Raw genomic sequence first — 14,905 nt, 5'->3', positions numbered from 1 at the left:
GCTTTCTCAAAAGAGCTAAATTCATTTCTCGCAGTCTTCTAAAGCCCAAACCTCCTTTTTCTTTAGGATGGCATAGCCCACCCCAAGATCTCCATCGGACCCCTTTTCCATCACCACAGGTTCCTGTCCACCAGAACTTATTAAGTATTATTTCAATATCTCGGCACATACCAATAGGGAGCAAAAACACCAGCATAGCATAACATGGCATTGCTAACTCATTTTTTTATTTATTTTTATCTACGATTACTTGATAATATTCACAAGCTCAAATTTCAATTGAACTTTTTTTATTAAAATAATCCATCATTTTGTAATTCTCCAATGAGCAACTATAAATGTTCCAACGATTGCAATATCAAGTACCATTGATAAACTTCAATATAACATGATTTTTAAGTATCTCTCGTAAAATATGATTTGAATAACCCAAATTTTTTAAATTAAAGTCCAACTTTCTATTTCTCCTATAAATTGATAATTACCCTTCTCTCTTCCTCGAAGGAGTTATTTATAACAAGTCCATATTAATGTCCATTGCAACACCTATAGAGCATATTATCAACTTGATGAATAAATTTTAGAGAGTTTGAAAAGATTTTGAATTAGATATGGTGTGAGAATATAATCAAGGGAGCTGATGAGGTCTTGACATGTAGATCCTCATTCATGTAATGAATCTTGAAAAGTTATTAAATTCTTGATCGCACAAGAATCCCGTAGCCACTATTGGAATATATGCATTGAGTAAACCCGACCCATTTCTGTGTACTAGTTAGCTTGCAAACTATAGGATTATTATTTTATGAACTATGGTCCACACAGTTGTGTTGATCATAAATAAAAAGTACATTATATTATTTGTATACATAAAGTATATTATTTGAGTACTGAAAGTACATTATTTTATATACTATTAAATAATATACTTTTAGTATATTAAAAATGTACTCCGTAGTACATTGTATTCATAGAAAATACATTATTTGAGTATTGAAAGTACATTATTTTGTATACTATCAAATAATGTACATTCAGTACACAAATAATATACTTTCAGTATATTAAAAATTTACATTGTATTCATTAAAAGTACATTATTTTGTATACTATCAAATAATGTACACTCGTTATACAAATAATGTACTTTTAATTTAGTACTGACAGTAAATATGTTATCGGAATATATTTAGGAAAGTGATACTTTTATATTACTATAGTCTCAGTACAGAATGTTTTGTGTGTCCCCATTATACTACAGGGTCTATTATTTATACTTTGAGCGCAACGGCTCTTCAGATGAGTGTAACGGACTCCTCATAATGGTCAGCCTACATTGAGTGTTGGGTAATAATAACGGGGAGCCGTTGGAGTAATTATCTTCTCTCTTCATTGTGTCGGTGTAATGTAACCGTTTGTCGGTGTAAGGGACAAAGGACTTGGCTCTAGCTGGCTCCTCCGCCATTGCTACTTGACTCTTTTTTCCTTTAATTTCTTGTTTGTCTTGCTTTTTTTGGACGGAGGATTTTGTGCAATCTACGACAAATATCAGTCTGCTCTCGAAGACATGGTACCTACAAAGCAAACACGGTTAGAGTAAGCAGTTAAGAAATACAGTCAAGCGTCATGAACAGTAGAATGATACCGGTTGGATCAAGGGGAGCTGGTCGAGTCCTCAAAAAAACCAATTTTGCAAACTCCCACTCGGTAGTATATTTAGCAACCTTTAGAGGACCACCTCTCCTAAGCTCAACTACACCCTTACGCACAAAAGGATTCTTATCTAAAGGTGGCTGACACCTGACTTGGGATCCCCACCTAACGACAAAAGGGGGTGGACAACCAAGAGAGACAAAGATAAATGTTTGTTTCCACACCTTGTTAAAAGTAGCACAATCGTCAAAAAGCTTGAGGCAGGGTATGGAAGAAATCACAACGAAACCTTTACCCTCGAAGGAGGTGGACGACTTACCAACTAGAAACAGGGCTTGGAAAAGACTTAATGTGGGTTCTACTCCCTCCCCCCCCCCCCCCCCCCCCCCCCCCCCCCCCNCCCCCCCCCCTCTCGGCATAAAGAAAGGAAACTAGCAATTGCTAGGTGGCCATTCGAGACAAGTTGACCTGGGGCTATCTCATAATAATTTTGAAACTCTATGAAGAAGCTATGGATATGAAACCTAATCCCCAACTGCATGGATAAAAGATGAACTCCAAAATATGTGTCAGGAGGGCTCATAATATTAGAGTCAGGCTTAGGACTCTGAATGAGAACATTATGACCAACAAGACCTCAGGCATCCTCCAAATCTTGGGGATCTAATTAAGGCTATATAAATGCTAGGTCCGCAACTCCAGGCTCATCGGGCTGGGCGTGCGCTCTCCTAGCTGGTCTCCCCACTGCTCTCCAAATCGTGGGCAACTACTTCCCAATCGCGCTGGTTAACCAGGTGCCTACGCAAATCATTCTGCCTGAATCCTGCTCCAGAGTGCTCCCTAGCCCCCCCCCCCCCCCTCACTAGTCGGTTGGGCGAGCGACGTCCGACTCGATCGCTCAACCGATCTTTAACTGACCGTGTGGGAACTGCAAGACCCCGACGCGATTGGGTTGGCCGCCTAGACTGATTTCTGCTAATGGTGCGGCCATTCGAATGCTCAGAGCAACCATTATCTTAAGAGGTCACACGTCTACTTTACTCTACTAGAGTTGATGGTTGCGGCGCCTGCTGCTTGCCCGGCAAGGGTAGGACGCCCACTTTCCCAAAAGCCACGGTTACTTGGGCGATTACATCGACAAGACTTGGTGCGGGAGTTTCCGGAGGATTCGTCGCTGCGGCCGGCACCACTGCTGAAGGTATGACCGGTCGCTCATTATTAGCCATTGACCGCTCAGCTGAGTTTCGGCGACTGAGCTGTTGGCGTAAATCAAGTGGTGGACGACTCAATTAACTGCTCACGTAGATCCCCGACGGAAGCACGATCGACCTCCTAAAGAGCAATCACGACCATGTTGCCGTTGGCATTTCCAATTCGCATTCCCATTAGAGTTCCCATTGGTATTCCCACTAGCGTTTACATTAGCATTTGCGTTTGCATTGCCTGAACGACGGCTACGTCGAGTTTGTGCCATGTAGTCAGTTTAGTGACAGGGCTTTTTGTATCAATCTCCACGGACGACACCAAGCTTGGTTTTACGACTGTGTTATAATCGTTCGACTGGCCAATACTACCATAAAACTTAGAGAAAATAATGAAGAATAACACAAGAATAATTTGAGAGAATACCTATGCTTGCATAAAAATCAGAACTCTTAATAATGTGACCACAAGGAGGTATTTTTACAAGAATAATGGGCCTTGATAAGGAAACAAGGAAAAATCTTACCAAATATGCCATTAGGAAAGTTACTTAAGCTACAAGAATCGCAATAAATACTTGCTAAATCTGAAATAGGAAAGAATCCCCGAGAATCCGCCATAAATGCCAAATTCTGCACAATCACTGCCTTTTGGGGCGCACCCAGTCGGGCACCACTTCTTGACTGCCTACATCAACCGGGCCACTCGGGTCCTTCAACCCGGGCTACAAGCTAGAAAGATCTATTCAATTGGCGGGCTCTAGATACCAGGGCCCTTCAAGTCGGGTATCCCAGTTGGGGGTATCCATCAATTATGAACATTTAAGAGAAAATAATTATTTTCTCCACAACACCACCTTGAAATACTATTAAATGTAATGTTTCAAAAATCAGCATTTCACATATTTCATCAGCTTGTTACCAAATATAAAATTTGGTTGATTAGCTTGGTTAATCAACTAAAATTGATCAAATTAGTTGAAAATGGTCAATTAGTCATTTCCCAACACCCCTAACCTATACTATTAATAAAAGTAAAATTCTCATCTTCAACTTTCCCACCCAAACAAATATTATTAATTAATTGATAAAAAAATTAAATAAAGCTTAATTGGTAACAAAATTTTATTTACCAAATTCTGACAATAATTAAACCATTATAATTGTGAGAATAATGGAAACAAATTTTGCATAATAAATGAGAAAATTATGCGTACTTTTATAAGGAAATAATAATTTATTAATTATTATTATTTACACCAATAATAATAATTTGAATATTTATCTATACTTCTATACTATATATATTAATAAAAATAAAATTTTCCTTTGTGAAATTTCTGCCCAAACAATAGTAAATGTAAAATGGAAAAAGAAACACATATTACTAATTGATTGAAAATATAAAAGGATCCGAAAAGGAAACGGAAATTAGGCAAATTAGAAAAGGAAACGAATATTGCTAATTGACTAGAAATTATTTAAAAACTTTTAAAAAATAATTACACTTTCCTTTTGAAAATTTATACAAATTTATAATTCTCACATTCCCTACCTATAAATACATTCTTCATTTTGCACTGTTTCCCTCCTATTCCCATGTTGGTGACTCTCTCATTCACTTTTTTCACTGCCTAGTAAGAAATCATATTACAACTTTATAAATTGACATGTAATATTAATTATTATAGCAAATTGTCATTTTGGTCCACTGACTATAGGGGTCCTGTTAATTTCAGTCCACGACTTTCAAAACTGTTAATTGCATGCCATGACTATTCAATTTCTATCAATTTTGGTCACTCCGGCCAAATTTCGCCGGAGAATTTTAAAAGTTGAAATAGCGAGGGTATTTTAGTCATTTCACCATTATTTCTTCTTCTCCGACGAATTCTCCTTCTTCTCCGGCGAATTGTTCTTCTTTTTCGGCAAATTCTTTTTTTCTTCTCGCAGTGCTCTTATTGTGGACCTGTAAGAATTGAAGGCGAGATATGAGATCTCTCAACGATACCAACGTAAACCATTACAGAGTATACTTACCTGCGCCTTTACTGCAACGATACCAAGAAGACGACGCCTTTACTGCAATGAAGCTGCAATGACAATACATGAAGAACAAAGAACAAAGAAATAAACAATATAAAAATCATATTTGTGGTGGAAGAGAAGTATTAGGTAGGGAGTAGTGAAAATTACAGTACATGAAGCTACAATGCCATCTGCCATTGGTATTGCTATTATCCAAGAAATAAGAGCGCCTTTACTCCCATTTTCAAGGCTTTCGGATGTCGATGTGGCTACCTGGTTCACTGGAGAAGCTTTCCTCTCGCTTTGCTCCTCCTCCGAACAAGCTCGGCGCAACACCGTGGCCGGAGTAGAAGAGAAACCAAGCTTTAATTTAAGCTCTGTACACAAATCCATGGTTGTCTGGCACGCCGGAGAAGGAGGAGAAAAAATTGGTTCGCCGGAGAAGAAGATAAAGATGTGAAATGACTAAAATACCCTCATTAATTTAACTTCCGGCGACAATTGACCAGCAATTTGGCCGGAGTGATCAAAATTGATAAAAATTGAATAGTCATGGTATGCAATTAACAGTTTTGAAAGTCTTGGACTGCAATTAACAGGACCCCTATAGTCAGTGGACCAAAATGGCAATTTGCTCTAATTATTATATAATAGTTGACACTATATTTACTTTTTTTAAATTATTTCTCCTTTATTTTTTCTATATTTATTTTAATTATAATATAATTGTCTAAATCATATTACAATATTGCTTTATGGTAATAATAATTAATTGTCGTGTAGTAGGAAGCCACGGTTTCGTGTAGATGAAATCAATATTTTCTATATTTGATTCTAAAGTAATTATTAAATTTTATATTAATTTGTCTTATTTAAAATATTGTATGCATCTTTTATATGCTTTCATCTTCTTATTGTTTTTCTATCCATTTTTTTGTTAGACAAAGATAGGTTTTTCCATACAAGGGGTTTGAACTCCCGACCTCTCTTAAGGGACAAGAGTGCTTGGCCACTCACGCTAACCAAGCTGGTTTTTTTATCCCTTTTTTAATGCCTACTAATTACCATAAATAATTATTATAATTGTAAATTTAAATTAGGCAATTATATTAATAATTAATTATTAAGGCAAGTGTAATGTATTTTGTATTGTGGACACATTAGTTTTAATAATTTCGATTTAATTAAATAATACCTTAATTATAAAAATCCTACCTAATAATTTTAGTATTACACGGGACACAATAATTACCATAAATAATGTTTAATAATTTTTAATTTGTATTCAACAATAAAATTAATAGTTAATACTTAAGGTATAATATTATTGGCACAAAATAAATTATACTTACCTTTTTTTTTTGCAAATACTTATCTTAATAATTAATTATTAATATAATTGTCTAATTTTTATTTATAGTAATTTATTATGGTAATTCTCATCACTTCTTTCGTGCAATTATTACGATCACACACACACACACACACACACAACACACACACACACACAATCCTAATCCAATATATGCCTATATACTTAAAATATAATATTATTATAATTATAATTAAAGAATAATTTTTTTTATTTCCGGCATTAATGCACAATAATTATTAAGCCATTTTTTATACCTTTCATAATATAATTTGTATCTAATTGATTTCGAAACTAATATATAAATCATACATTAATTTCTCATTTTTCATTGTATTTCTTGCTTTTTCTTTTTTTTTTTTGCAGCCACATACTGTCCATAATGACTCATACTTTTATTTTACTCCAATGAAATAAATGTCTAAAGTACTGCTTGGACAATAAGGGTACGATTGATTCGACTGTACGAGGTGTTAGTGTTAAATGATTAAGGTAATCTTTTTTTTTGTCGAAGACAATTGTAATGAACTGGTGTAAATACATATTTTGTAGGTTTATTTCATTGAGCTTTGATAAGAATCAAGAGTAGTACATAAAAAGGGTTTAAAATGGGATAAAAGTGTAAAGTTTTGCCACCCGATCATAATAATCTCATGCATTTTAAGCTCGGATGTGATTAAAATCTTCTAATATTCATTTTAGGAAAAGTTTTGAAGTATTTTGCAGATTAGAAAGGGATTTGAAGCTAAAACAAAGCAAAAGGCAAACGAAGCCGCAAAGCAGGATCTTCCCACGCAGCCCAACACGCGTGTGGAGGGGCGTGGAACATTTCCAGTAGCCATCCACGCCCTCCACCACGCGTGGTGACATGCGTGGTCGGGCCACAAGGGCCACAAGGGAATTTTGGCTTTTTGTCACCTATATAAACTCCTTTTTCCCAAAAATCTAAAAAAGGAGCCATAGAATAGTTTAGATATGAAATTCCTTAGGGTTTTCTCCCCTCTTGGGGGGAAATTCCTTCCCTTTTAGATTAGATTCAAGAGCAAGATTAGAAGGATTGAAATTTCAAGAACAAGATGTAAAGGATCCATTCATCTTGGATGGTACTCTTCTCTTCAATGTCTTAATTTAATGCTTGCTTTCTTTGAGATTTTCATCTCTTTTTCTTGTTTCTTTATTTTAATGCTAGAGTAGAATAGAAAGGGGATTGGTGGCCCCGAGGCTGAACTATGTGGTTGATTTGATATGAAATTGCTTGTAGAAATGTGAGCTTTTTTAATGTTGGATGATAAACTTGTGTGGTTGATGTTCTTTAAGCTTTGTGCCTAAGTGTGGCCACATTAGGTAGCAAACCTAGTGAAAGTGGGTGTGTGCGCGATAGCGGCCACTCACGAGTCCAACTCACCCACATCTCCGCCCTTAGTCCGAAAGGAAGAGGCCCGAGAGGAGTGGTAGACAAGGTGTTCGATGAAATGCCCCAACCGAATGAGGATGTGGGAGTCCAAGTGTGACGCCACTTGGTGAAGTGTCATGAACTCCCTAGTCAAATCCACGTCATTTGCTTACGAAACCATAAGATGGTAGACTACATAGGATAGCCTCGAGCCCCAATCTCCACCTTTCCTTTTCTTTTACAAAATCCTTTTTAACCTTCTACTTTCTTACAAAATGAATCCTAGCCTTAGTTATTCCCGTAACTCTTCCTTTTCAACCTCCTAAATGCCAACACATATTCATTCCAATTTGTCATCCTTGAGAGACACGATACTCGGGGAGTCTTGACTCTTCGTTTTAACACCTTCCATTCCACATTCACTCACCACACATACCACAACATCAAGCTTTATATTTATTCATTTATTTATTTACTTAAATGAATTAAATAATAGTAATGATGATCTTCTACATGTATCTATATTAAATGATATGTATACAATATATTTGGACTATGCATATTACTGACATATTTTATGTATGCGTAATTTTATATTCTAATAAAATAAAATGAAAATTTCAAGTAAAAATTTGATACGTGAAATTTATTCTAATTATATAGAATTGAAGTGTTCTAATTAATTTAATATTTTCATATTGTAGATATCTTTAAATTTATTTATTTTGTATTTCAATTCAAAAATTTTAAAATTGAAATTATTTTATTTTATTCTAATTTAATTGTATATATTTTCAATTTTATATTTAAATTACAGTAAAGATTAATATTTGTATTGATTTAAGCTTAAAATAATAATAATGATTTATAATTGTAATGATTTATACTCATAATATCATAAAATAACTAAAATTTTATTAAAGAATGCAAAATAATGGTAATAATTCATTGTTTAATAATTTATGATCAATATAGTTATAGTATATATTAATTCATACAAATTTAATAATTAAATTCTTTTAATTTGTATATGCAGCTTCCTTAATTATAATTATTAAAATAATAAATATAATTAAGAAAATAAAATTATAAAATTAACAAAATTTGTCTTCATATATATTTAGAATTTTTTTTAAAAATACATACAGACATATACTTATGCACTATATTAATTATATGAGTTAATTCCAGCAATGGTCCTCCGACTATGTTGATTTTCTAAAATTAGTCCCCGACTTTTAATTTGGATAATTTAGGTCCCTTGTTAAATTCTTTCCAATGTTGGTCCTTTCATCAAATTTTAGTTAAGTTGATGTCAAATGGAGGGGTAAAATTTTCGTTCACCTATTTAGTGTATTATTACTCGTATTTCTCATGTCCTATACGATGTATATATGAATATAATCTCAATCAAAGTCTCAATCGAAGCCATATAATCTCAGTCGAAGTCTCTTCGACTAATATTATATTCATATATATAGCGTATAGGACATAAGAAATACGAGTATACAAGTGAACGGACAATTTTACCCCTTCATTTGACCTCAATTTAACCAAAATTTGACGAAAGGACCAACATTGGAAAGAATTTGAAAGTCAAGGGACCTAAATTGTCCAAATTAAAAGTCGGGGACTAATTTTGAAAAATCAACATAGTCGGAGGACCATTGCTGGAATTAACTCTTAATTATATACTCTGTAAAAATTAAATGCTAATTTTTTAATTTCTAAATGTAATTATTTTAATTATAAATCTATCAATATCTATATTTACTACTAATAAAAACAAAATATTGATCTATACTTACTACTAATAAAAACAAAATACTACTTTTGCAATTTCCCGCCCAAACTATTACTCCGTACTATATAAAATCTAACAACTATTATGTTAATTAAGTTACTAATTTCCTACGCCAGATGCTCTTGGCATTGGGTTTCGCTGTTGAATGGGTGAATCTAGTAATGCTTTGTGTTACCACGGTTTCCTACAATTTTTTGGTTAATGGTGTAATGTTGGCCAGGTTGTTCCCACACGGGGTATTCGTCAGAGGGACCCTCTTTCCCCATATTTGTTCATTATTTGTGTTGAGGGCCTGTCTCTACTATTACAACAGGCGGAGGCCAGGGGTTCTTTTCATGGGTGTAGGGTCGCCAGAGGTGCGCCTCCTGTTTCACATTTATTCTTTGCTGATGATAGTCTTCTGTTCTTCAGAGCTAATGTAGAGGAGGCAGGAGTTATCAAGCAGTGTCTAGTTGATTATGAGAGTATGTAGGGCCAGGCTGTGAACTTTCACAAATCGAGTGTGTGTTTTAGTAGGAACACAACGGAGGCTGATAGGGAGGATGTGGCATTAGTGCTGGGTGTTGGTCAGGCTCCTAACTTTGGGAAGTATTTGGGCCTTCCCTCCTTCATTGGGAGGGAAAAGAGAGTAGTATTCTCATACATTGAGGATAAGATAAAACAAAGGATAGGCTCATAGAGTAAAAAGCTAATTTCGCAGGCAGGGAAGGAGGTTTTGCTAAAGAGTGTTGTTTAATCAATGCCAACTTTTTCTATGAGTGTCTTTTTGCTCCCGGAGTCCGTTTGCTTGTCTATTGAAAGGGCTATGAACAGGTACTGGTGGGGATCTGGGAATGAGAGGGGTATACATTGGAAGGTTTGGGATAGGCTGTGCATCCCAAAGAAGTATGGTGGTTTGGGGTTTAAAGACCTGAGAGCTTTCAACCTGGCGATGTTAGGAAAACAGGCCTGGCGCTTCCTAACAAGGCCTCGGTCTCTAGTGGCAAGAGTTTATAAAGCCAGGTACTTCCCCAAAACCTCTTTTGTTGATGCGGCTTTGGGTAGTAACCCGAGTTTCTGTTGGAGAAGCATCATGGCTGCCCATGAGTTAGTATACAGTGGTGTACGGAGAAGAATTGGTGATGGGAATTCCACTTTGGTTTGGGGTCACCCCTGGCTACCAGATGACCCGTCTCCTATGGTTCAAACTCCCATGCCTGCTGTGCTAAATGGTTCTTTAGTTTCTGGGCTCATCGATCCTAATACTGGTACGTGGGACCTTTCTATTCTACATGATATTTTTATTGCTGCCGATATTGATCGTATAATGTCAGTCCCGGTTAGCCCCCATCACGAGGACTCCTAGTATTGGTCGGGTGACCCTAAAGGGTGTTATACAGTGAAAGAGGGCTACAAGCGTATTATAGGTGATGTTGTAAATCCCCCTAGGGCATATGATAGATGGTTACATCTATGGAAGATTAAATGTCCTGCTAAATGGAAAATTTTTGTATGGAGAGCACTATCTAATGTTCTCCCCACCACTACCAATTTGATTTTAAAGAGGGTGGAGATAGAACCAACATGTCCTATGTGTGGTATTTTACATGAGAATATCATGCACTCTCTAGTTTTGTGTGATTATTCAAGGCTTATTTGGCATGAATCCTCATTGCATGTACCAAGTGTGGTTGATGATGATTTTGTTGTGTGGTTTCGAAATGCAATGATCGTGCTTAACAAGGAGGATATGTTTGTTATGTTAGCTGTGTTGTACCACATTTGGAGAGCGCGGAACCATGCGGTGTGGGATGCTTTCTTGCTAGCTCCGGTTCGTGTATGGAGGATATGGCCAGCTCAGCAGCTGCCGCATGGAAGCAGGTTCACGCTGTGCAGGACCCGCAACAGCAGCTCACGCACACGATCACGACAACGCCACCAGGGATTGGTCCCCCACGGTGATCCTTCGACGTTGGTTACTGCCCCCGGATGAAGACTGCCACAGTGGGTGCGGTTCTGGCGGCGCACAATGGCAACTTCATTGCAGCGTTCAATGCATGCCTACCGCCTTGCTTTTCCCCCCTAATGGCGAAGTCCTTGGCATGTAAGGAGGTTTTATCTTAGCTCAAGGATCGGGGGCTCGCGTCTATATGCGTTTACACTGACTGTTCCACTCTCAAGGATTTGTTAGTTTCGGCTCATACAGAGCTATTTTCATATGTTAGTTATTCAGTAGATGCCATTAAGGCCCTTATGTCATCTTTTCTTTCTTGTTCAGTTAGTTTAATTCCTAGAGCTCAGAACCAGGGCGCTCACGCCCTTGCTGCAATGGCCTTCTCTCAAGAGGCACCAATGTACTGGGATTCAATCCCTCCGAACTCTATTTCTCACTTGTTTTAATCTATCTTTATCAGTTTGGTTTTAAAAAAAAGCTACTAATTTCATGAATATTTGTATGATTACAAATAAACATGGTTTAAAAGTATAAGTGCACAATATTAGTACAATTACCTAATAATTATTGTGGTAATTAAAAAATTAATTACATAGATATTATGTTAATTAAGTTAATAATTAGACGGACATTAGTATAATTACAATTAAACATGAATTGTTGGATTTTTTATAATAATTACACTTAATTCATTCAGATATGAAGGAGGAAGAAAAAATTAAATGTGATATGGTGAAAATGAATATACTTAAGGTATAAAAGTATAATAATTGCACATATATTAGTGTAATTGACTAATAATAATTGCCTAATAATTATTATGGTAATTAAACTAAACATTGGTCATTGAATTTAGGGAAAATGGCACTTTCTCCCCCTATGTTATACGCTTATAGCACTTTTCCCCCCTGTGTTATTAAAGTGGCTATTTTTCCCCCTCAGTTATTTTAAAAGTGGTAGTTTTCTCCCTTGTAATGTTAAATTGACATTTTTGCCCTTAAAAATAACTATTTCATTTATTTTTATTCTCCAATCAATTGTTACTAATATATATGGAAGATCATGGTTCGATACGAACCTGATCGAACACTGTAGCAATTGAACTTAAATAGTATAGACGGTTACGGTTATGATTCAGAATCAAAAAAATAAAATAAAATAATTTTTTAATTTAGACTATTTTTAAATAAGAAATAAAATTATAAAAATAAATAAATAAATACATAAGTTTTGATTGGCGGTTCAAAATCGAAATTGGAACCGAACCGTACCGATTTATCAAAATAAGTGTTTGATCATTTTCACTATATATGACTGTGGCTAAGTTCCGGTTTACGGTTCAACAATTATTTAATTTTAAATTTTTCGATTCTGAATCGTAACCAGAACCGTCCATAATAAGCTATTTCGGTATGATTGTTACAGTGTTTGGTTAGGTTCGAACCGAATCATGATCATCCATACATATAAATAATAATTTGTTGGAGAAGAAAAATAAATGAAATAATTATTTTTAAGGGTAACAATGTCAATTTAACATTTCAGGGGGGGGAAAATTGCCACTTTAATAACACATGGGAAAAAGTGCTATATGCACATAACATAGGGGGAAAATGTGTCATTTTCCCTTGAATTTATTTTATAATAATTACAATTAAATTATTTTTCATTTTTCCCATATTTATTTTAGTAATAATATAATTACATAAGTCATATTGCATATCCATCTTTTTAAGATAATTTTAGACAAACAAATCATATATTATTCAATTAATTGAGTGATACTTTTGCACTAATCTTATAATCAAATAAATGAACACGTTCAATATTAGAATTTTTTATAATTTCATCTTCAATTTTATTATCTAAATATATAATAAAAAAAAAATTTATCCGTGCATTGCACTGATAATTGGACAATCATTTACACTAATTTAAGCCAAGAAAACACTAAAAAATCCAACTCATTTCATGAATTGCACTATATACTATTCGATGTTAAAATTTATATAATTATATATCGATCTAAATATTCTTAAAATATTATAATAAATCCATTATGTGCAACGCACGAGTGAAAATACTAGTAACTATTAATACTAATATGAAACTAGATTTCATACTTGCAATATGATAATATATTTTATATAATTTATAATGCATTTTATCGCAATACTAGATAAATGGGTAAATTGTCAATTAAATTTTTTTTTTAAGGTTAATGGTTAGCGTGTCATTTTGTATCATGTCAATTCGCAAAATTCAAAACTTGTTAATTTATCGTGTCTTCATATATGCATTCTTGATCCATTAAGCTTAACAAGTCATGTTTGTATATGTGTCTAACCAGTTAATACCTTAGGACACAGCTAGGGACAGAGCTAGAAAATTGACTGAGTGGGGGGAAAATTTAAATTACATTAGAAATGTCAATGATAAAATATCAAACATCTATAATAAAGTTAAAATATATAATACAGTATAAATTACACTATAATGTTTTTGATAGATTACATGATAATGGGTCAGAGCCAAAAATATACTTGAATGGGGTGAAAATGTATTTGAACCTGTGACATAGGCTTTCTAACGTCAAGTTTGGAGTTCAACCAACTAAATTACTCAAACTATTAACAATTTGACCATAAATATACAGTTTATATACACTTTAATGCTATATATGTGTATATATACATACATATATATATATATATATATATATATATATATATATAAATGAATGGGGTGGTGGAAGGGGGCAGCTGCCCCCACTGCCCCACACTAACTCCGTCTCTGGTTATACGACATGAAAACGAATATGAAACACGAATTATCAAACTTATATAGCTTTGTAATAGTCCACTTAGACATGTATTTAGTGTACGTGATACTTTTATATAGTATTTATTTCTAGTCCGAAAGAGTTTTTCATGGTCAAATGACTTTATTATAGTTTATCATGTTCGTGTTTTATTTTGTCTATATTTATTTAGTTTGTGATGTGTTTATTCCATTAATTAAAATTATCATATTTAAAACTCGCATCAATTTTGATTTTTTATAGATTTAGTAAATATGAAACTTTATTCCATGATAAAAAGTGCACATTAATATAGTATTCTCGATATACTTAATAATAGCTTTTAAACATTGATTAATAAGGGATGATATCTTCAGCTCCATCTTAGGGTTTGTACAAAGTATATATATATATATATAGTGTTCGCTAACCAATATTATATGTTTCTTAAGACATGATTAATAATGACGTGGGAGTAAATTATTATGATCTTAATCCAAAACCTTGCTTGATTAAGCCGGATTCTTTACCATATTTAATGTATTACAAAACCTTAAATTAAAGATTAAAAAATAAAACAAAGACTAAGATCCATTACAAAATCCAAAGGCTTATCATTAGCACATTAATTAATATAATTAAATTCTTAATTAAATAAACATTGCGTAGATTATCATCCAAGATGGGCCCCACAAAATATCAGATTTTCAGAGCCAATGG

Source organism: Ipomoea triloba, chromosome 2 (assembly GCF_003576645.1).
Source record: "Ipomoea triloba cultivar NCNSP0323 chromosome 2, ASM357664v1".
Classification (NCBI taxonomy): domain Eukaryota; kingdom Viridiplantae; phylum Streptophyta; class Magnoliopsida; order Solanales; family Convolvulaceae; genus Ipomoea; species Ipomoea triloba.
The sequence above is the reverse complement of the archived record's forward strand: the minus strand, read 5'-3'. Positions refer to the sequence as shown.